This window comes from Gymnogyps californianus, chromosome 6, assembly GCF_018139145.2.
Source record: "Gymnogyps californianus isolate 813 chromosome 6, ASM1813914v2, whole genome shotgun sequence".
In the NCBI taxonomy this organism is placed as follows: domain Eukaryota; kingdom Metazoa; phylum Chordata; class Aves; order Accipitriformes; family Cathartidae; genus Gymnogyps; species Gymnogyps californianus.
The window spans coordinates 41,093,746-41,118,569 of record NC_059476.1 but is presented as its reverse complement, the minus strand read 5'-3'; the positions used below and the strand labels follow the sequence as shown (position 1 = coordinate 41,118,569).

The 24,824-nt window shown below is 45.2% G+C and overlaps 1 protein-coding gene across 2 annotated transcripts in view; it reads left to right on the top strand.

Moving 5' to 3' along the window:
* The window catches only part of PRKG1 (protein kinase cGMP-dependent 1), a 523,526-nt gene that overhangs the window by 35,612 nt on the left and 463,090 nt on the right, over nucleotides 1-24,824 (top strand). The window lies entirely within an intron of this gene.

The window sequence follows — 24,824 nt, the reverse complement described above, 5'->3', positions numbered from 1 at the left end:
GCGCGGAGCGGAGTGCCGAAGCGCGGCCGCCCCGGGTGCCGCCCGCCCCCGCACCCTCCCGGGTGGCCCCGCGGTCCGCGGGGTGGGAAAGTTGCGAGCTCCGGGCTTGGGGGGGAATGTGCGACAGGAGTGAGCCCCGAGGTGGGGGGGCGAGCCGCGCTCCCCCGCCCCGGCCGGGCTCTTTTCGGACCCGGCCGCCCCTCCATCCCGCCGGGGGAGGCACGGCGGCGAGCTCGGGCAGGGGCGGGCTGCCGCCGGGGGAGTTTGTGCTGCCGGCGGGTTGAACTGGAGCGCATGGCGGTCTCGGGGGCTTTACCGCTGCGGGAGGGGACGGGAGAAACCCGGGGGGGGTGTCTCTCCTCTCCGGGGAGGAGCGGCGTCCTTGCAGGGAGCGATTCACAGCGGGGCGGGCAGGGATGGGCAGCGTGCGGGCAGGGAAACTTGGAGCCCGGCGGGGTGCGGTGCCCGGGTCTCCAGCAGCCTCCTCGCCGCCCTGCCTGGCCGCCCTTGCCCGGCGGGTGCTGGCGTTTTGGGGAGGGGGGGGGAAGGCAGTAGCAGGGGCTCGTTGCAGTGTCCTGGTCCGGGGGAGGGGGGGGGGGGCGGCGGGAAGGGAAAGTTGCGGGGAACCTCAGCTCCCAGCACGCCAGGGAGATGCTCTGCCCTGGTTTCACACTTGCCGCAGACTAAGCAAATTGTAGCGATTTAATGGAGAAAACGGAGACCTCGCAGGAGCGGGATGACTCCCCCCCCCTTAGTATCTTTTCTAGCCAATAAATCGCAATGCATTTGGTTCAGCACTCCTTAAGGGAAGGAGAAAAAAAAAAAAAGAGGAGAAAAAGAGATTATCCGCTGCTGAAGCGCCTGGCTTCATGTGCAAGCACAGCGGAGGGTGGTGGGGGCCGGCCCGGGGCTCGCCTCCCCCTGCCCGCTGCTGCCGGGCCGTGCCCCTCGGCTGGCGGCCACCGGGGCTCGACCTCCCCGCCGCCGCTGCCGGTCGGTGGGCAAATCCGCCTCCCCTTTGCGGTCGACATCCTCCTCGCTGAATTAAACGGGAGCGCGGGGGTCACGGAGGTTCGTTCGAGCCATCCTGGTAGCTGGGGTCGTTCTTGTTTTGGGTGGGCTTCGGGATGCAGGCCACCCCCCAAGCCGCTTGTTAGGGCACATGGCGGACGGGGCCCTCGGCCTCTCGACGCTGCGTCGCTCCAGGCCGAGGCGATGGCGGGGCAGGTGCGAGGGGCGATGCCCAGGTGCTCGCCATTGCCCTGACCGGGGATGGCAGAGCGGGAGTTGCCTGCCCGCCGCCGCCGGCACTCGCTCGTCTCCCCCCGGTAGGTTATGGGCTGGGGCCGAGGCCGGGCGGTGCCGCTGGCCCTTCCCGCCGCCATGGCGGGGCCCCGCCGTCTCCTGGCAACCGCCGCGCCGGGGCCGCCTGCCCAGGGAGGGCGGCCGCCATGGGCCGGCCCCGCCGCCGCCTCCGGGACCCTCGGCCGAGCCCGGCTGCCGTGTGGCGGCTCGCCTGCCTGCCTGCCTGCCTCCCCGCCCGCTCCCCCCCCCCCCCGCCCCTTCCCGCCGCCGTTTCTCCACAGATATTTTGCCCTTTTAAGGCGAACGGCCGCGGCTCCGGATTCAAAAGGGCGTTGGGGAGAAACTGTGGTGGACCGAAAAAACAAAAACCCACCAATCCCCCCAAACCAAACAAAAAACACCCCAAAAAGTGGAGACCGGGCTCTGTCAGGCGGGGGGGGGGGGACGACGACATGGCTCCCCCGCAAGCGGGCGGCGGGCTGAGGCGCGGGCAGGCGGGTGGGTCTGTGCGAGCCGTGGTGTGTCTGGTAAAGGTCCAAGGGGGGATAAGGCGGCCCAGAGGCATTCATTCCCTCAGTTAAGCTGTAGGACAGCGTATCGCATCCAAAACCACTTATTTTTCTGTCAGGGACGCGTGCGCGTTTGTCCCTTGGTGCCCTCGAAGTGTGAATCGAGCCCTCCAGAGCTCGGGGAAGCGCGTCAGGTTTCCAGCAGAACGAGCCTGGAGCCTCTGCCGAGTACGGTGAAATCCGTAGGAAGCCTGACGAAGCCTTGAATTAACATTTTCCAGCTCCAACATTTTAGTTGCTCGTTGCGTGAATGCCTTGCCGTAGTCTCGTGTGGGGCGTAACACGTGCCACCCGCCTGAGGGAGTATTTCGTATTGACCTTCCATGGTCGATACGCTAACGCTATTTGCAATATTTAAGTCAGCTTGCAGCTTCAGACCTTAATCGCTGAGGGGGAAAAGGTAGTTGCTCACAGCTTCAGGAGTGCACATTGCTCTAGGAAGCGTTCACTGTTCTGTTTGAGCTGTCATGTTACGGTGACGAGAAGCCCTCAAAGCCTCGTGCCCAAGGATGGACACCGGCTGAGGTGACACGACGTCTTCTGGTGATAGACGGGTCATCTTGGGTGCTTGCCTAAATCCGTAACTGCACCGATGAGCACTTTGAATTTGAGCATCCCAATGGAAAGGAAGATACAGCTACCTAAATAAAGGAAAATATGAGCTGTGTATTTTGCTTACCTGTAGTTCTCATGATTAAAATACAATCCAGATGACCAGCTCTGTTAGTAGTGGATGTACCGGGGAGACTGAGTGAGGAAGCACAACAAGTTTAGTTTATTTGGGATCATTAATACCTAAATTTTGATTTTTCTTATGCTTTTCTACGTGCAGTCGCGCACCTGGCTTACACAGTGCTCGTGTGTGGTTGAGGGGAGGTCCTTGTCTTGATTAAACAAACGCAACACAATCTTGGTGACATTTTGATGTTCAAGATAACCGTTCGTGGTGGTACCGGAGGCTAAGGTGGAGAGGACCTGGAAGCAGAACAGGACCTACCAAAATCCGCAAAGAAGGGTTGACTTTTTTGCCCCGTTCATGCCGAACCTCAGTGACTCTTGAGGTAAGGGCATCCGACCTTTGGTTTTGACAAGCCACCAAAGTGTCAGCCTCTCTTCCAGCATTATCCAGAAGTAGGAGCACCAAGAGGACACACAGGAAATCTTCCGTTGTTTGGTAGCCTGTGGGGTTTTTTGCAGTTAAGTGGTACTGGGCCTGTCCTCCTGGTCCGGTGGAGCACCTAAGGCGGCTGGAGATTGGTAGGAGCAGTAGTAGTAGCAAGTCTGTTACAAACGAGGAGGAGTGATCGTGAGGGCGATGGTAGACTTCTGATACCTGTGGGTCTGACTCTGTGGTGAAGTGTCGATGGAAGCTGCTGTGATTCCACAGAGAAGATTCTGGGTTGTAAAATGGGTAAACTCTGAATGGCTTTTAAGCGTGAAATTGAATTTAATTGCCTCATATGGAAAAAATGCCGTTAAATTTCCTGCAAGTTCTTACCTTGCACATAAACGCCACCATTTAAGATGCATATAGTTTAAAAAAAAAAACCCCAACGTTTCAGAGTGTTAAGAGTTTTAATTGCTGTTGCAGGGTTGGACTTATTTTGCCTCTAAACTTTTTTTTTTTTTTTAACGTGAAACGGGACTTTGTGGGCTCACATGAGCAGTTTATAGCTAAAATCTGTGGAGGGACACATCCCGCCATTTTCTTCCAAGTTGTGATACCAGTGAGCGAAGTCAGGCATTGGCATCTTTATCAGTCTTCGTATTCAAGTCACTAGAAGCCAGGTGTCTAAAATAAGTGTCTCTCTCTTTCTGCCCCCTCCAAAGGAAATAATTTGGAAGAAGTGACTGGAGTAAGTGGGCACAGACTGTGGAGAAAGCTGGATGGTTTTCCATGGCAGAAAAATGTCATGACAAATCGTTATCTCCTCTTCATCTTCTAAAATTGCTGCTCTGTTTGTTTTTCCACACCTTTGACCTCTCGTAGGATATATCGTGGCTGCTAACAGCCTGTCAGCCCCAAAAGAATACTGTGAGACCGAGTTTGTACCAACTGTTATTCCAATTAAGATTTTATAGAGCTGCAGACTAAAGAATAGCCTTTTTAACTAGGAAGCTGTAACTCTCGTCTGTTCGCTTTCGTTATGTTGTACTTGCCGTGGGAAAATACTCAGGACTTTAATTTTAAAAGGCTGTTTCGTTGGGTGATTTGCAACAGCTGTATGCTTTTTTGGAAGACTGTGTAATCAGTGTATTTTGTTTTCCAGAAGGGAAAAAGAAATGTAGAAGCAGAACGTGAAACAAAGCAGAGAGCTCGTGAGTGTGAAGACATGTGTAGGGCCCGATCTTCTCTTGTCAGAGGTGGTGTATGCTCTGTCATTAACTGAGATAACGGCAAAACGCTGTGTCATTTATAGAAAATGTTGAGTAAGATGAAAAACGACTTGTTTTTGTGCGTTAACAGACTTAGGAATGCTTTGAATGTAAAGTTGGGGAATCTGCCAAAATCCCAGAGATTCGTTTTTGGGGGGAGGAGCAGCCTGTGAGTCATATTTAAGAGTTTGGGTTTAAAAAAAATAAAATACTTGATTGCATAGCCTTAGGGAAAGTACAACATACATACAAGAGATTTAGCAAAATCCCTTCAACGGCCAAATTGATTCTTTGAAGGCGAGCGTGCACGTCTTCTGTGGACTAGAGACATATTTTTAAGTGATCATAATAGTAATAAACCCCCCAGAAGTATTTGAAAAGCACTTCATATTTAGAATGTTTGCATAAAATTATCTGCTGGTATGTACGCTGCGGTACCCAGCAGCCGTTCATTAATTAAAACTCTCAGACTATAGTTCTAAAAAAACCAAAACCCTGACCTCTTTTCTTAAGCCCCATGCTTTCCTCTTTCTAAAATAATTTGGAGGATGGTTGCAACATAACTTAACCACTAGAAACTGATGGTTGAGACGATTGAGGGACCGGTGATCAGGAACGGAGACACCCTCCCGCCATGATTGCTTCCTGAGTTGTGGGACAGGAGCTGTGAAATCAGATGAGGGATGGTGGGTTCTTTAGTCCTGTTACTTTCTGGTTTTGCTGTCACGCTGCAGAAAACATCATATCAAAAGCAGTCAGCAGCAGCGATGGATGTAGTGGTGCAACCTTAAATTTTTTTTTTCGCTATCAAGATGTAATTCAGTATGATGTGTCCAGCGACCAATTGAAATGCATTTATCATTTGAGAGTAATTAACTGCTGTGGTTGCTTTTATGTGCTATGTGATATAACGTTGAATCCATCTGAATGTAGTTTAACATTGTTCTGAAAAAGAATTTATGTGCCAGGAAAGATCTGCTAATTCTTGATTTAACGCTGACATCCATTGATGTCAGTGGGGTTTTTTTCGGTATGCAGGATTTAGGGGGTTAGGACTTTAGGGTTAGGACTTTACTGGTATGTGTCGAGTAGTGATGCGGCAGCGTCTTTCCACTGGTAGGAGGTCTGTGAGAAAGGATGACGTGCCCACCAATACGAGACGTGGCCAAGAGCATTGCCTTGGGGAATGATCTCCCTTAGGCGCCCGCTGACTAGCTTTCCACTCGTCTTGGCGGCTGTCAAGGGGACGAGATTGACTTTTCTCCCGCCGTTCTAGCAGCGCGGTGCCACTCAAACCCTATCGCGGTTTTTGGGTTTGGCGTCAGCTGGCTGATTTGCATGGAGAAGCTGACGGATGCTGTGAAGGACAGCCCGCTCCTGTAGCAAGTCCTGCTGCATCTGGGTACGTGGGACTTGTTGCCTACCCAGCAGCCCAGTCCTAAAGTTATCTCACCTCTACGGCTGGCCAAGGCAGCTTGGCAGAGTTGCCTCGTGAGCCATCTCCTCTCTTGACTCCCCGAACACCCGACTTGCTCCGCTGCTGTTCCTGCAGCAGGGCTGAGAGCAGAGCCTCCTCGCGCTTCGCGGGGATGAGGTTTTACTGTGAAGGATGATACGCTTCCTGACAGAAGTTTTAACATGCAGCGTGTGAAGGATAGCAGCGATTGCAAGTCAGTCAAATGTTGTTTTACTTTGTTTTGACAGGTCTGGCTTGGCAGTGGTGGTGGTGGTGGTGGATGGGGCTTTCCTGTACGCAAGAGGCACACGTGTGACTCACGCCTCGGGAGTCTGTGCTGCTTAACGCGTTGTGAAGTGGCAAGCGTGAGATTGCTGATAGTTTGGCTCTTTCTTTGTATAACTCAGCCTTCTGAGGCTTTGGTTACTAGTGGTGGTAAGGAATAACTATATCGTATTTACTTATTATGCAGAGGACGAAGGTTTTTCTCTATTGGCGAGCAGTGTTCTGGGTCATTTCTGAAGTACACTTGTTTAGTCCGGTAATGTTTACGCTGAATGTCAACTCTAAGGACCAGAGGTGTTTTATTCAAAGGAAGGTATAAAAACAATTCACCGGACAAAGCTATTAAAGCCACATATTTGTTTTGTCATTTTCTGTCTGATTCTTGCTTTGATGAGTGACAGCAAGATTAAGCGTCACTGCAATTTCAATTATTTTTAGTTGTGCTTAGTAGCAATAAGCAACACATACTTCTCTGAATTTCTGCTGCTTTCAGATATTAATTTTAGCAGTGTAGTGTAAATACACGATGTTTTAAAGCAAAGTAGTTCTGTTTAGAAACTATATTGACATCTTTATGGTGGTTATACGCAAAACAAAACTATTCAGCAAGTACAGGAGTTTTAAGCAAGCTAATAGCACTTAAATGAAGGCGGTCATTAACGTAGAAACTATTTTTTTAATTGTAATACATCTCCATAAATTCATTTTCTACAGAATGCACTTTTTTCCTCTTATCTGTATTATTGGGTGAATGCTGTAGGTGGATAAAGTACATCAACAGAAAATGAGGTCCCAGACCATGGACATGAATGCCTTCTCTCCAGGCTCTCTGTGAAAGTAGTCCTGAGCTTTAGCAGCCTGTGTTCCTAATGACAGTATGCGTCTTACATGTCTGAAATGAATCAAAAAAAAACCCAGATCAGAGCACTGATACTGAGCAAAAAATGTACGTAGTAGCACAAAATTTCAACTAGCCAGCTGCTCGCAGCAACCTGTGTTGCAGACTCGCTGGGAAGGCGAGTGGACTCCATGCCGTTAATAAACACTGTCTCACTGAGCACCAGATGCAAAATATGAGTCAAGGGGAAAAAATTGCTCCTTTAGAGAGTTAAAAAGGACACAGTGACTTGATATGTACCTGTTTTCTTTGGTTATCCTGCTTGGGATAGGTACTGCGGGATGCTAAGATTTCAGGATTCATTGAATACGAACCTTATCTTAAGGTAAGGGGTCCTGGAAAGCTGTGCTTTTTGAACTGGAGGTGGTAGGTGGTGGTTTAAATGCCACTTACTGTCATAAATGATGCTCCTTACTGCCTGTGCTGCTGGTATTGCTTCTCTTTTGGCTTTTCATGGTGCCAAAATACTTGCATTTGTAGCAAGCTAAAGGATAAATATTTGTATAAATGTTTTTCATCTGCTGTTTTGCCATTTCTAGAGGGTACGTGCAGGCAGAGAAGTCCCTGACATTCACGTTTTGTGTAGGTTGTCTTTGTTTCGAAGGGCTGATAGAACAGGAAAAACCAAAAGTATTTGCTGCACTGGAGCCTAAAACAACGCAAATAATTCCTTTCTCCTTCTCTCAACATCTACGGAAAGTGGTTTGGTTGCAAGTGTGCATGTTGCTTGGATATGTACTGTGTGTACTGACATCCTAAACGTCTGAAATAGTATTAAGTTTTTTTAGAAACAGTGGTAAAGCATCTACCTGGAAGGGTTTGTGTCACGGAGATAGCTACAGTGTACTTGTGAAACAGCGAGCACAGGACTTGCGTTTTGCAATGCGCATGCAGTCACTGGTTTCCTTGGAAACTAGTGCCTGAGCACATATAGCCAAACTTGAACACTGGTGCCTGGTTTCAAAGTAGAAAATGGGCTCCCAGACTTTAAAATTGCAAAGTAGGATTGGGATATTTGGACTGTACTTGGTGCTTGTTTGTTAGGAGCAATCTTGAAGTAGGGTATCACTGAAAAAAAGCCCCTTGTCATACTGCAACACTTTTCCTGCCCGGAGCTGTGTTTCTTTCTCCAAAATTCCCTTTTTTGATTTGGTTTGTGAGCATATTTATTGGAGGTGTTTCCTGTTAAACACACAAACTGTGTCAGGAAAGCTGTGGACCAGCTCTGCGACGTGGGCTTGACGTGGATTCGAAAACTACCCAGCCAGGCCAGCTCATTTTGTTCACTTATTTAATATTCTGTGAGGTGGTGATCGTGGGTGATCTGAACAAATAGAGACATCATAACGTAGCTGGCTGGGCTGACCGAAAATGAAACTGGAGTCTTGTAAATGCACGCATACTGCGTGTTAAATGTGATATCCTAGGTTCAAGAGAAATATATATAATGACAATAGTGTATGTGCACGTATGTACTTATCCACATGTGCGGGAGTATTGCATTAACACAAATATACTACGAGATGGACTTCTATTAGGGTAGAAAACAATCACGCTTTAATATCGGTGGAGTATATGGAATTTGTTCCAGTATCAGCTGGGCTCTGGGAACGTCCAAATGCTGTTGGCTTCTGCGGCTTAGCAGCCACGGAGTATCATTCAGATTCAGGAGCAAAAGAGTAAATAACTGGTGACATGGATGTGATGAAAATCTAAAGCCATTGCTCCGTGCCCCCAGTGTCCCTGGGATCTGTCAGTGCTTGTTACTATTTAAACTGCCTATTTGATGTCAATTGTGTGCAAAGATCCACCGGGTGAGGGGAATTCATTAGTGCTCTCGTAGTCCACAGGCTAAATGAGGAAAATAACTTTCTTGGTGGGTAACATTTCTGATGAATAGAAGAAATCAATCGCAGTATGACTCAGGCAACAGCACATCAAGGCAATAGCCAAGCACTTAACGAAAGTGGAGATAAACCAAATGTGATGCAAATAATGCCATTCAGCTCTACCTTTATGCTTGTTGGAAACAATAGCTATCTTAGTAGCTATAGAGATGCTTTGAAAATCATGACTTAAAACCCTGAGAAATTCCTTTAGGTAAAATGGAAGATGAGGCATCCGCCTTTCTGAGTTGGGAATACATACGCAGTGGAGTTACTCTCCACCTCTTTGCCTTGAAGTTTCAGTATTGCTTAAATTAGTGAAAGTCTATAAGGGGTTACATGTGAGGTTTAACGGTGACTAAACTTGGTCACATAGAGGAGATATACACCTCTTCTGGCAACTGCTGTGTTTTGTAGTTTGGTATGTATGTTTAATGAACAAAACAGAGACATGTTTTTGACACCTGATAAATGACACACGGTCTTCAGCAGGGCTGTTCAACATAGCTGTCATCGAGACCACAGCTGCGATAACAGCAGCTCACTTCTGCTGTCTTTGGCTAGGCAGCTGGATCCCGGCTCCGGAGGCTGCAGAGAGGTGTGGAGCGAACGGCAGCAAGGACTCGGGGAAGAGGCTGGAAGAGGCAAACGAGGCAGTAGGGTTTCTTTTCTCTCTCTTCCTGCTTTAAGAAGTGAGGGAGGAAAAACGGAGCGTTCAAGCGTTGTGGAAGAGAGGGCTGTGGAGGGACGAGGAAATGATACTTCCTTTCCAGTTTTCTGCAGTGACCTGCAGCTGGATATGAATCTGCAGGGTGGGATTGTACAATGCGCGAGTATTGCAATTTGCAGTTGCTGTGGGCTGAACTCATTGCGTCTGTTCCCTTCATCTCCGCTTCCAGGTTCCTGCTAGGGTCCCCTGCGTGTCTTCTCTGTCCCCTTTGCGGCATGTGCTCTGGCATTGTGTTCCCAGAGCCCCCTGCCTTCACGCCACTGTCCTTTCTGCCCACCATGGCAGGGCAGACTGCTCTTCCCAGGAAAGGCCTCACCACCCTCTTCTCCCTTCTCTTCTGAGCCCTCAGTTACTTCCCTGGGTCTCTTATTCCTGCTCCTCCTTCTTCTGCCCAAGATTTTTCTCTCTTCCTATGGATGCTTGCCCTTCTTTTCCCTCTCAACCCCAAAGCTCTTCCTTCTACAAAGCTGTCCCATCTGATAGAATCCAGACTTTACATCTCCCTAAAAAACCTGCTTTGTTTCCCCTATACATCAGGAGGCAGAGAGCCTCCAGTGGCTGTAGCACAAGATACCGCGGGAGGCTTGATTTTCCTGACAATCCAGCTTTTCTGGTGTGCCAGTTTGTACAAAATCAGTCGACTCATGACTGATGAGATGTGACATCCCGTGGGCCTCCTGTTACGGGCAAACAGCAATTCTATCACGTTGGCTGCCTGCACCTTGCTCGGCTCAGCCGAAAGACAGATAATGCACATCCCCTGCCCTAAAGAACCGGCACCAAAAAGGACACAAAGCAAGAGAGCGTCTGGTGTCAGGGCGTTTAGCGGTAATGGCTTTCAGTTGTATTGACAAAACATCACGGCGCACGCTGTGCGATGGCTGAATGTCATCCTGCAGTGACTCGATACGTCTTTGCGCGCTGTTTGATGAAGTGCTGCTCCAGCTCCGGGAGGCTGCGTTATAGCGTTTGTTGTTACTCGCCCTTGTTACAGTCCTGCCTATGGACCAAATAACAGCAACATCTCACTGGTGGGGAGCGTACGGACAAAAGGGGAGGCTCAATCTCAGTTAGAAATGGGAGGGGGGGGGGTGTGTGCGTATAGCTTCATGCGTAACTTGTGTCTGAGTGCTCAAATGGTGCTATTTATCTAAACTTGCTAGATATTTAAGAACTAGTTGAATTGGAGTATGTGTGTGTGTATATATATAAAAATTATGTATAAGTTTTTTTCCTTACATATCTTTGCACATTGAAATCCTCTTAACACAGCAATTGCACGAAGGGGAGAACACATCTCCTGCTCATCAGATACTTGATTGCTTTCTGTTTTCCCAGTAGAAGCCTAGCTCTGCGAGGCACACGTGAGAAATGAAGCGTGGAGAGGCGATGGCTTTTCTCTATTAGCAGTATACCCAAACACAGATGTACTCAGATACCATGATAATGAGTACGTTGGGAGAGCTTAAGTAAGGCAGATACTCTGGTTTTACTTGATGTTACCTCGGTTCAGGGCATTGCTGAAAGGAAGACACAGCCTCTGACTCGCCGCTTGAAGTTAGACTTGTTGCTGGGGGAAGGTAATTGAAGTTTCGCGACGCTTCTGCTTGGAGAAGGGACACAGGTGGTGCAGCTCTCTTATTTTGCTGCTTCTTAACTGACTCTGACAGGGTATCTGGGAGTCGCAGCTTGCCTTGGCAGGAAGAGCTCATGTGGCCTTTTTTTGGCAGCGGCGCAGTGATCTGTTGCGGGGTGGATATTGTATTGCGGCCCAGCAGTCTTTCATTAGAGGAGTCCCAAGGGAACGCTAACTATCCGTCTTATTTCCCTCCATTCATTTGCTAGATTTATTAATGTGCCTGCAGGAGGGCATGCACCGTCAAGGAGTGTTTTCTGCAGGCATGGCAAGCCTGAATACCAGAGCACATTAGCCAGTAATTGTGAACGCAGGTATGTTATGTGTGCCACCGCTGTTTGTTAGGAATTAGGCACTGGGGAAAATGACATTTGGCTCTGTATGGTGGCGGACCTGACCTCTGCTCCTGTCGTGCAGGAAGCAGCTGCTCTACCTTCTGCTTTGCAAGTGTTGTTATTTTCTCATCAGCCATCGTGGCAGGTACTTCAAGAGCATCTGTTGTCCATGACTAGGAACAAATTATCACTTCCCTCTTAAATCGCCAACTTTTTTTTTCCTTCGGACTTTGTACAAGGATGAGTCTTACCGTTATTTAGGTAGGCAAAGCAAGTCCAAAAGGGACATCATCAAGCAAATCTCAGCTTTGTGATTTTGTGCCATTACTCTTGCACAGACACAACAGGTGGTTGGGTTTTTTTTTTTATTTTTTTATTTGAAAGCCAAAAAGAGCTCAAATAGGAAACCACTAGCCTGATATTTAGACCATCACTTAGGATGTATAAACCCAGGGTAAGGCGTTATCCCAGTATTTGCAGGTACAAATGGCAAAGCTTCCATAGAGAGTGAGGCTGCCCCGTCAGCATAGTGAGGACAAATGCATGGGAGACCTGACTGAAATTGGGCAGAGCCAGGGACATGAGTCCATGTCACTCAGATTTCACCTCCGGAGCACAGTGGCTCTTTTCTCTCTCCTTGTTTCGACTGGAAATTCCATCTATGAGCTATAGAGGACTCTTTCAATTGCAGGTTTAATCAAAACGAACCTGTTTCCACTTGTTTTTTCAACTTTTTCCACCACAAAAGATTCTTGATGCGGTCTGTGACAGGCAAATGTTATAAATTGGAGCCACATTATTTGATTAAGCTCACTGGATTTAGTGGCCACAACAGTTTTGGCTGTGGGGCTAATACTGAGGAAGGCTACTGTTGAAATACAGCCGAACAATCTTCCAGAGCGTTGCGGCAGAGTTGTTAAACCGATGCAAAACTTATGAATATGTAGGAAACAAAATGTAAAGCTTCATGAACATGTACCCTGTTTGCATGGTATAGGATCTGGAAGTGTGAGTTAGGACAACCTGGCTTAGGCACTGAAGTGATGCAGATGTCTTAAGGATGGTCAAGACAACTATGTAAAATGTGGATGCTTGTGTAACGTACCGAGAAGGTAGGATCTTTACAGGTATTTGAAGTTTTAATGTATGCTGGAGGCGCCTTATGAGGCTTAGATGCTAGTTCCTGAATAGCGCCTGAAATTTAAAAAATTACATATGGTGCTTGTATAGTTGGAAGCCTTCAGCTCCATTACCTATTCTGATTTCGTTGGTCAGCAGTTGAAATATTTTTTGACTTTGTTCATACTGAAGAAATGATATATCATGGGGAGATAATATTCCACGCTTTTCCCAAGCTTCTTAATGGAATTCTTATCAATTCAATTGAAGAATATGATGCACAAAGAAGCTAACTTGATGTCAGGTTGTTTGCTCTGTAGCTCCTTCAGAGTTGCCCTGGCTCTCCGTTTGACTTCCCAGTACAAACCGTGAGAGGTGAGAGGGGCCATCACACCCTAAATCACAAGTGTCTGCAGCCTGACATCACATCGCTCAGGTCACCAAGAGACAGGCAAGGCAGAACTGAAGGCTGCCAGGTCCTGAGCATGGAGTCTGAACATCACTCATCGATGCTTCAGAACCATCGCTGGGAGACAAGCAGTGCTACACCTCTCTCTCTTACACTGCTGTACAGGTTTTCTTCATTCCACCAACATCATCTGGTTGTTTTAAACCTTTCTTGTGCTCTGCACATTTTTGGAAGACCTAAAAGTCTAGTTTTTTTATCTGTTTGTGTTGGCGATCCTGAGATTGCTCAGACACAGCCATTCAGTGCCTTGATACCATTTTCTCTGGATTGCTTTGCAGACTGAAGTGCACTTCCCTGCGGTACATACATTGAGAAGAAGAGACAGCTACCTCAGCAAATTAGCCTGAAAGCATTGGAGAAAAATTGTAGAATATGGGTTTTTTTGAGTAAAAAACTATCCTTTTGTTGCCCATGGCCTATGCTTTTTAAAAAGTATCTGTTGTGCAGGGAGAGATTCTGAGAAGTTAAATCAGTTATCTATTTGTGCACTCATCTAAAGAGGTAAATCAGATGCCGCATTGACAGAGATCTGTCTGTATGGTAAAACTTCAGCAGGCAAGGTTTGATTTAAGTGATTATGGAAAAAAAAAAAAAATTCTATGTAGCCGTAATCCTAATGTATGGTAATTTTCATCACAAAAAAAGTTTTCCTCCACATGCTACAGGTGTCCAGTTGTGCAATCCTATTACAAAAAAAAAAAAAAAAAAAAAGGCAAAAATACTCTGGAGGGTTATAATACTTTTTAAACAAGAATCTCAAAATCCCAAAACTTATTTTTGTTTACTATCCGAAAAGGCTTTTCTTAGAAGCAGCCTCCATTCTGAATGCAGTTGGTTGAAATCTGAGTTCTACCAGCAGCTGCGTCATGTTGTATGAAATAACTAATCAACCTGTGGCTGATCTGGAATAGCAGCCTCCCGATGTGTCCTCTTTGATTATTAGAGGCTTGGTTCACAGCCAGGCATAGCTGAGCTGAGCTCCTTCATGTAAGGCTCAAGTTAAGAGCTCATCCTTACTGCTGGTGCTTCAGCTGAAAACTTAATTTTTATACCCAAGACTCAAGTCATGGTCATGGTCACTTAACGGCAGAGATTTGTTCTGGGGAGCAAAAGCAAATTCCCCATCAGAGAATGTAATAAAATGGTGATGCTACAGCTGGTTCCTTACAGCCTCTAAATATAGACAAAATAGCATGTAATAGAGAAAAAATGTTTGCTGAGTTAACTGGGCTATATTTAGGTGCCAAATAAACAGATTTCTGCTTTTGACCCTCCCTCTCACACCCTCAAAACCGCTTTTTGTACTGTCTGCAAATGTCTTGGCTGTTCGTGGCTTCTCTTCTTTGCAAAAAGAGTAATTCTGAGTGGTAGGGAAAGGACATCTGTCACGGCTGAAAATAAAAAAAGGCAAGCTCTTAGGCACACAGTCCCTGTGTCCGCACGTGTTCTCTCTCCTCGGCCCTTTGTTAGCACTACATCCATAGGCTGTTTTAGGTACAACACAGTTAGTGCTTTAAAAAACCAAAACCCTAAACCCCCTAAAACTCTTCTCTGTGACCAAAGCCTTATTGATCCATATAAGAAGCACGAGCTAAAAAATAAGCGTCTTCCCTTATATGAAGCATTTTACATGACATTTTTATCTTGCAGCAGGCTCTTTTCCTGGCAGTACTGTTGGTACTGATTGTACGGTTAGCCCTTTATTCATGTATGCATAAATTTGATTTTTTTTTAAAAGGAAGCAAATAGCGTAGTCGTCTTGCCGGAACAGATTAGGAGAGGGAGTCTGCAGATCCACAACAATCCTCTTCTGCGTTTGACGAGGAGGATTTCATCTGCCCGCATAAAGTGCTTCTTGCAACCTCAAGGGTGGCCAGAGTGCAGTATGAAGTTAGTTTATTCCTTTATTTTTTCCTTTTCAGACATACTTGTGCTGTTCATATGTTTTTGCCTCCTAATTTACAAGAAGTTGGGCGGCTTGGGCCACCCGGTGTTGTACCTGAGAAGGAGGGAATTGTGGCCAGCACAAGCTTTGGTCTGCCCCCATCATTGCAGGCTTTGATCTATCTGGCTTTTAATGCTGATTAACCAGCATTTGTAAAGTCTTAATTTTTATATTCCAGAGAATTTGTTAACTATAATTCCTTTGTAAGCATGAGCACTCGGTGATTAGAAATTAGGTTTCATTCCTAATTAAATAGTGAACTACAAGGCATAGTCTCTAACAAAAACAGGGCACTTAAAATTCCAGTGCTCTCATTTAAGGGGCATTGATTTTCACAGGCAGAGAAGCTTTCCCCAAGTTGCCACCTAAATAACAAAAACTTAATACAGATACAGGTTAATGTCAGATTTATTTAAGGTTTTCTTTTCCTATTAACCTGAGAGTAAATCACAGAACGATCTTTAAAATTGGGTTTATGTCTATTAGAGATGCGCCAAGAGTGTGAAGAGCTGACAGTTTTGAATAGTTAAAATTCAGGCTAGAAACTTTCTGTATGTTTTTTTTTTTTTTCTAGTCTAAAAGCTATGTGGAGCCCAGCTTGATTCTTGGAAAGTATAGCTGGTCACTTGGGATTTCTGCTGCTTAACTTCCAGCTGGGTGTGCTGGGCATATCTGTCCAAAAAAATGAAATTAGAGCACCTGCAAGCAGTAATTCTGCCTGGCACTTCTTTGTTCTCCTTGACCTCTCTTGCCTCTACAGACTTCTCTGAACTGCTTGAGGGAGAAATACGACAACTCTAAAACTGAAACTCGGGGAGATATCTTCCTCAGCTGCATTTTTGATCGCACTCGTGTTCTTTCATGTTGGCTCGATGGCACAGGACAGCCCTCAGCTCTCAGGCATTCACCAGACCTTAGAGGCCGTGGTAGCAGAATATCAAAGATGAAATGTCATCAGGAATTCAATTTCCTAACCAGGTTCAGTTGAGGAATTTCTTATGTATTGTGGTTTCAACGCAAGTCACAGCGTTTAACTGTAAATGCTGTAATTGGGATTAGTTTAGATGGGATTTCTATGTTTGCTCGTTCATTTGCTGCCTTCCTCAGACTCCTGGATGGGCTTTTTGCAGTGCTAGCATCTCCATAGGTACTATTAGCTGTGTAATTTAAGCGGTCTCACGCACAGGCCTCTCTGCATTTTACTGTGGCATAATCATCAGTATGATCATAAAACCTGTTTATTTTGAAATTGTTGTTCACTGGATTAAAAAACGTCTAGCTGGTTCTAACAAAACTAAGGAAGATTTGAGCATTGTCAGCTTCCTATGTTGTTGAATCCTTGTCTGACCTCCTCAATAATTTGTGTGAAAGTATCGATCAGTGGGGCATCATTCCAATACAGGAAGATGGCAGAGGTATGGCTGAAGGCAATGATTTTGTCCCGGGGACCCAGGTTAAGCATGTTAAACCCAGTTTAACCCCGCTTCTCGCCCCCAACCCCCTTTGCTGTTCTTGGCAGTTTATTTCCTTGCCCACAAGATAATGCAAAGCTTTTTCCTTGCTTGAGAGCCAGGCAGGATTTATAGCTGTGGCTTATCCAAACAATCTGTAAAAATGTTATAGAGTGTTTGAAAAATAATATTTGTTATAATTCAAGTGAAGAACAAATAAACACTTGTATTCCTGTTCTCCTCAGTGTACACAAAATTGCGTACATACCTTAACTCAGATTGGAGGGGAAAAGACGTTATTCTGAGAATTTTTTTTCCTCTCTCTAAAGGGGCTGTCTAAATAAAATATTCTGTTTTAATAATACAGAGATGTTAGGGCTCCACAGACTGCATACAATTTACTTGACCTTTATAAATAGAACAGCATTGTATCTCTATTGCAAAAAACCCCCTGAAAGTAGCAGGCAGATTTATTAACCACCATATATAGGAATTGTTAGATTTTATTCCTTGAGCAGAAAGGCAAATTGTCCAAGTAGGATTTGGACAGAATAGCATCGTATATACCAGCGCTCTCGGATCGCTGCCAAAAAATTGCAGATGCATGTACATAAAACCGGCAGATGAAAACTGACTGTTGTATTCCTAAGGTCTCTTGCCTTGGATTTGAGCAAGCGTACTCGTATGAGTTACAATATGGGAGGAAAGAAATGCTGTTATTTGTTGAGCACCTTGTGAAGTTAATGCCACCAACTACTGAAACCATACGCTGTAGAGAAACAAAAACATGGGAAGCCAAATCTTAATGTTGCTTTTAGCGTCCGTTTAGGAACATTACACCTCATATTTTAGAGAGCTTTTGTCCTAAGGGACACCAAGGTTAAAAATGATTAAATAGCTGGTAATTTTGTTATTGTAATAGAGGGAGAAAATTGACGCAAGCAAAACTAAATAGTTGGTTTAGCTGGAGGAGATGGATGCCTGTTCTCAGTGTTTCATAATGGAGAAACTCAGGAGTTTTCATTTCTAGAGTGAATCTGTCTCATAGGGACACAGGTAAAATTAAAGTGCATTTCCAAAGATCTGTCTAGCTGTATCATAGCTAACTAAAAACGTTTTGTTAGGTGAGCAGAGGTATTTCATTTAAGATAGGTGAATCAGTGGGTGACCTACACAGTGTGTGCATACGGGTAAATAAACTGAAGTCCATTGAAAATAACTGGTATTGTCACAGAGTTTTCTTTTAGCTCTGGCCGCTGTTGCTGTTTGCTAGCTGAGAGGAGATAATAGGCTGAATTTAGATTTAAAAAAAATTACTGGAAGTTCTGCTATTTGCTCACTGACTTCAAAGATTTGTATGTTTTTGTTTCATAAACTCACTAACGGGAGGTGTTTTTTCAGGAGTTTCAGTGCCAGTTACTTTCATTGCTCGTTGGTTTAACACACGCTTGGGCTTATCCTTCTAATCATGTTCTGCTCGTGAATATAGGGTATATTAGCATATATGCAAAGGGCTTGTATCTGCTTTTGACTTTGAAGCAAAGAACTGTCTGAGCATCTTTAAAATGCACTTTATCTTGCAAGTAACACTCTTTAGGTCTGTTGGGGTTAAACTGGATCTGAAATTGTTTCAGCTCACTCCAGTAGTTCTTGTTTCCTATACCAAAATAACTCGGCTCCTTGGCACGCACATTTTCTCCATCTCGTTAGCTCTTTCTGTGTATTCCTTCATGTAAATATTTCCTAAACGCAGCCTGCAGAGCGTGGAACAAACTCAAAATGTGGAAGAGTTGTAGCAGTGCTTTTCAGAAAGTGAACGAAACTGCATTCCTAGTCCTGTAAAATATTTGGGGCAGAGGAAGCGAACTGTTTCCCTAGAGAGCCACGTGTGCCATATCGGAAGGACCGCTGTTTCCGTCTCATTGTGATACACTGATTTACTGTTCTGCTTTTTTGTCTGTGGTTTTTTCCCCCTTTTCCACCAAATCTGATGCAAGTACCTCTGCTGCTTCCTTCTTCCTTTCCTATTCTTCCACGTTAAACCCTCAGAGTCCTTCTGGCTCCTTGCAGCCCCATTCCCAAGCTGGCTGTGTCTTCTTTCAGACCTTTGCCTCCTGGCCTGGGGCTTGGCTTTCTGCTCCTCTTCTGTTGCAGGCTGCGGTTTCTGGTTTGCTTTGGCTGCTGTTTGCTTGCCCGACTGCCCGGTGGAAGCAGGGAAATAGGAAAGGGCAGGAACTTGCAGGGAGAGCAGGAGGGGAGAAACTATTTGGGAAGATGGTGGAAGGAAAGAGAAAAGGAAACGATGGTGCGATGCACTAGGAATTTCAAGTAAGGTGCTCGGACAAAAAAGGAAGATGATCCAGAGTTGTAACGGGAGCAAGCATTTCTGAGTTTGAAGATGGTGTAGGGAGGTGATGAGACATAAGGGTGGTGGGAAATTGGAGAGTAAGTACAGGACAGTAATGCAAGGAAAAGAAAATAATCATAAAAGTACATAAGGCACGTGAGCAAACTTACTTTTCTGCTCATATGATGCAGATAAAGGTAACTTAATTCTGTGCCCTCTTCTGGCTTATCTTTTCTGTTACAGTTCTCAGCCTCGAGACCTGTTTCTTCTCTCCAGTGCCCCCGTTTAGAGCCTTCCTATGAACAAAAGGTTTCCTGTTAGGGACCCGGGCAGCAGACTGGCGGCACTTTTTTATTCTAAATTATGGGGAGCAGGGGCATTGATAACTGCCCATAGCTATAGCATATGTTGTACTAGGTGCTTTTAAATCCGTACGCAGCAAACAGTTTGATCTGCCACATGTCACACATTAAAAATATTTTGGGAGAAACATACATGACTGAGTTCTTGTTTGCACTCTTGCAGCAATGTTAAAGTATGGGATACTGATGGCCAAGTGATGTCTTCATTTGGATTTGACCTGACACAACAAATCCTAGATCCAGGGCATCATTTGTAATGGTGGGTTGGTTTTCCAGGCCCTACCATGTGAGGTTTGTAAGGTGACCATCCCAGAGCCTTGAGGATTAAAGATACAATCCTTCCTAAAGCTTTTGAAGCTGTCCTGCGTTCCTCTCAGTGGAATTTGAGTAATCTTGACCTTTTCTCTAACATGTGATTCCTTGCGCTTTCAAATCCTCATTGCTGTATGCATTCATGGATTTACCCACCAGCAAATCAGTATGTGTCTGTCTCCTTTTCCGTTACGCTTGTATAATCCCATCCCACGTTCACCCATAGTCTTTACATTTCCCGTGGTTGAAAGGGAATTCCCCCCTGTCCCCTGACGCGACAGCGACAAGCTGCGGGTACATTTCACGCACCCTGTCTCTGAGAACAGAGCTTTGTTCGCCGTCTGCAGAGCCTGTCCTGTGATAGCAAATAAGTATGCTTCCCATCCCTCGCGTCTCAACAGAATGAATCTTGAGTATTCCTGTCTTATTAAAGGAATGGCTTTCTTGGCCTGGCAAAGGAGGTAGAATAGCAGTCATCTGCTTAATGCACGTTGCTGTCTATCCTCAAGAAAAAAGCAGTGCTCTTGTTTCTCATTGAAATGGTCCTGTTTGTAAAGAGGAGAGCTTTCCCTTGGGAATACCTCAACATCTCCCACGCTGGGATGTTGCTAGGCTGTAACACCAGTAGGTTACAACTGCTTATAGGGGCAGGTTGCCTTATTGAATGATCTCCAAAACTTGCTCAGCAGGATCATTTCCCCGGTGAGCATGCCGTTCCTCAGCTTTACCTGGGCAGTACGCATTTGTGTTGCTGCCATCCTTTTACCTTCGTATGTCCATTCCCACTAGCATTCCCTGAAGACAAGTGATGCCGTGAAATGTGAGGTTACTAGTATGCTGCTTGTGCAAAAATATCCTCCCATTTGCAAGAAATATGACATTTCCCCTTCAACATCCTTTCAGGCTGAAATTCCTGAAAGCATTCAACTCCTCTGGAGCACAGTTATTTTGATCAAAGAAGGGCCGTTTCCTAAAGTCCTTAAAAGCTCTTCATCTTTTCCTTGCCTTGGTGCCCTTCTTCTGACATCATATTTGTCACTATTATTCTTCAAAACAGTTCTTTTAAGTTCTTTCTGACTTGCGTTTTTACGTGGCTGGATGTAATTTCTCTGAATCCCCAGCGCGTCTCCTCTTGCCCCCTGTAGATTGTTCTTTACAAGGTAGCCCGAGACTTTATGAACACTTTGCCCTGAGGCTGCAACTTTCCAGGCTTGGGGTCGCGTTGGCTTTTTTGTGACAAGTCTGCTTCTCTGGAGGTGGTCACCTTGTGCCGCTCTCATGCCTGCTTTCTGGCTGGGCATCCTTGCTGTGGCCGCTGGACCGCAGTCCCACCCGCAGCGCCCCTCCGTGAGGACAACGCCGAAGCCTGCGTCCTTCTGCTTCAGAGTTTCTGTACCTTTTTCTGGTTACAGCCAAAAGGCAGCATCACAAGCCTGGGATTCTTAGCAGAGTTCCTAAAATAAGATTAGCAAGAGCATTTCTGAACAAAAAAGCATCATATATGAGGCAGTTGCTTTCGGGATAGTCTTCAAAGCTCAGCAGGATAGTGACAGTCAATGCTCATGCAGTGGAAGTACAAATTAGAAGATAATATTTTGAATGTGACAATCTCTCCCTGATCTGACTTTGAAGGGAAAGAAACTGTCAGTGGTACTGCCCTGCTACGAGCCCTAGCCTCCCTGCTTTTCCACCGTATGAGCTTCCTGCTGCTGTTCTTTCTCCATTTAAACATTATCAAGTTGTATGGTTGTTTAGAGTTCATATTGTCTGCCAAAAGGTGCTTGCCCGGCTGCAATCTGGTTTATTAGCAGACTAGACAGAGCCTGCATGACGGTGCTCCCACAACTCCGCTCGGGATTGCTGTATCCCGAAGTGACCCTGCTGTAAGTAGGTACATCGGCAGTGCTTGCCTTTAAATCCCCGCGGGCTGCTCCTTGGCTCTCACGGGGGGGTATGTTATTTAGATAATCCCATACATCTTTCAAATATTTATGTCTCAAAGCATGGCTGCTAACGTCAGTCCTTTTACTGACTCGTAAAGCAGGAAGAAATACTTCTCCCTAAAATCCCTAGGAATATTTATTGAAAGACTAAGGCTCCAAGCGCTTGTCTGCATTCTGCTGTCATACACCTATGGCATTTAAGCTGGGGACTTCTCCAGGCGGCTGAAAAGCGAAAGAGCTGAAGCAACTTTCCTAGTGACAGTAACATCCATCAGAAGTGTTAGGTGAATCAGAGTAAGTGACGTTAAATCTCTGTCACTTTTTCCCCCTCCATACATCACATTTTCTGTGAAACCCCATCCTAAACTTACACTGGAAGCAGCTATATATTTATGCTGTCGTGACAGCATTCACTTTTGATGTTCTTACGCCAAGGAGGAGCAAAGTGCTTTTGCAGAGCACATTCATTCTGCCTGGACAACAGTGCATTTAGAAAAGCTTGCGACGTGTTAATAGCCTCTAATCCAAGAGACGAGAATGAGCTGTCTCTGCTCAGAGGATCTCTAATTGGATTTCTGCATCTATTTAAATTAGGTTATCATCCACTTGGCAGATTTCCTGCTTATTCCACCAGGGTGAAGGCCATCTCCGTAGCGGCTATCAGTAACTTTCTTCTCCAGGGCATCTGAATGCAATTCTCTGTCCACATGTTCATTTATCACTATGAAGCCACACAGACCTCAAAATACGCTAATAAACTTGGGGGAACTGTTTTAGTTGCCATTTAGATAGACTCCTCTTACCTGCCTCCAGTCAGAGTTCGCTGCGTGGAGCTGCCAAGAGTGGAAGCGTACGTGGATAATTGTTTGACTGATGGAGAAACTGTTGCCTTTAAAGTAGGTGGTTCTTTTCAAGATGCATCGTCGTGACCTTCAAGATGTGTTGTCTGGATCTCCGCGACTCAGTCTTGCTAACTGAACTCCTCCTGGAGGAGTCTGGATTGTTTCTGGATCCCTTGGTGTTGCGACATATGGGTACATATGTTTTATCTGCTATTTTTGTTGGTGCAAAAAGTCTCCAGCTCAGTTGCGGTGGATGTGAGCACCAAAACTGCGAGATGCATTGGGATAACACCCCTCAAAAGACCACTTTTTTTGGCCAGGCATCTCTGAGAGACACCCCATTCCTCCTTCACCACGACCTTGCTACATGTTTTCACCTATAATTAGCTGCCCAAAGCTTCTACTGTTTGCTTCAGGTAATCAAGTAGCTGCTTGATCCTGTTTGGAGGTATTGGTAGTGGTTTCTCAAGATGAAGCTCATGTGGGAGTTCCTCGGAGGTGTCAGATATTTCAGAAGTAGGCGAATTGTGTTGGCAAGAGCTGACTTTTTTTTTACTGAGCTTGCCAACGTTTCCAGTATCTAAACCTGGGTTTTTGTAGGATGCGAAATACTAGCCTAGAAAAGGGTGGTAAATTAAGATCTGTGGTGGGGTGAGACACGTTAAAATGCAAGAGTTAACCAACTCTTGCCTACAGTATTTTTATACTAACAACAGTTTTCAGCGTAGGTGAAAGGAGATTTTAAAATTTTTTCTTAAATTATTTTGCTTCTTAAATGTCGAGTGCCAAAATATGATACAATGAACAGCAGTGCAAATGAGCTGCATGTTTTACTGATATATTTAGAAATCCTAAGTGGAGCTGTCTGATCGACACATTTTCTACAGAGCAACTCGATTCTGTGACTGTAAGTTGTATTTAAGTACAAGAAAAATGAAAATGGGGGGGTTATTTTCCTTTTTTACAGGTTTAGATCAGGGCACAGTTACTTCCCCTGTTGCTTGTCTCTTTAATCAAAATGTCAGTTTAAAAAAATTTTAATGTACTCTTCTGAAGAACATATTCTTCTATCCAAGTATGCAGTAACCATCTTGGCTGAAGATGCTTAAGATCCTACTCAGAAATTTCCTCTTGCAACTTGAAGATACGCCTTGAGTTGTATGTTGTGGGAAAGGCAAGCACTGTAAAGAAAATCCACAAGTATATTTAAGGGCCTTCATGTTATTCAGTCCCGGACTTGAATCCTACTCTTATTCCCAGTTAATGAGACAAGAATAGCTCTCTGCAGTTATATTTAAAATTCCCTTTAAGAAACATTCAAAGCAGTCTTTATCCATAGCCAAAACAAACAGCTAATGTAGTTATCAACTATTAATGGCATTACAGTCCAAACAAGACCTAGATTTTACCAAAAGGTCTGGGCTTTTCTGTACTGTTCTGCTCCTAGTAGTAAGTCGTAAAAGAAGATCCATTTGTTCGCTTGCAGGCTGTAGTGTTTAAAGACGTTATCCAGTATTATGCACTCCAGAAAGCGACAGTTCCTATCGCATTGCTGTCATGCAAAAAGTACATACGGCCCTACGCTGCGGATGTTTGTGACTGCCTTTAATGCAAAACCTCCTGGAGCAGTCGGGGAGGACGCTCCACTTTTCCGTGACTGACTTGGCACAAATAATTCTTCTAACAACATAAACACTTTGGTTGCAAAACCAGCTTTCCTGAGGACTATGGACTTCAAGTTGGTGGTTGAGGGATCAAATAATCATCTCGGGAAGTTCTACTACTTTCTGCCTCTACTTCTTATGTAGGAACCTAAGAGTTAACTACAATATGTAACACAACCTGTTGAAAAGGGATGAGTGCAAGGAAGAGATTTTGACTGCTGTCTCTTGTTGACAGTCATTTTGATATCACTGAAGGCTTTTTGATTTTCTGCTGTTATTTTTGAACCTCTGTATGTTTGGGCAGGCCACAGTATTCATAAACAGAGCCAAGAAGATCAAGTATGCAGATGAATACGTGTAGGATCTATGGGCCAGTTGGTGGATTGAATAATTTCATAGTAAGCAAGAGCAATTTTTTGGTAAGGCTTCTGTATCTATATACTTACTGCTTTTTAGAAGGTGGGGGCTTTTCTGTGCAGAAGGGAGCATCTCTATAGAGGACTTTTAAAACACCTTATTCCAATTATTTAACTTGTCCATTCTTGATGTCGCTGTCCTCAGTGATTAAACATTCATCCTTCCATCAGACATTTTCTTTAGTTTTGTTGGTTAAAGAGATAAAAAGGTTCATAACTGGTAACTCCAGTGCTTTGGTGTTAACTAGACTGGGAACTGAAATGCTGAGGTCCTATTCCAGAGCAGCGTGTGAGTATATGTTCTAGTCTTATGTACTCTTTTAAGTACACAAGGGCTTAAAAACATAATTAAAAGCTCTGTGAATGTGAGCTTTGAGCAAAGAGCTTCCCCAAACCTGCTAGAAACTTCCAGCCTTTGCTTTTTGTGTTATTTGGAATGGATGTCCCCTCACGAAATGGAGGTATGTCTAGGTACAAC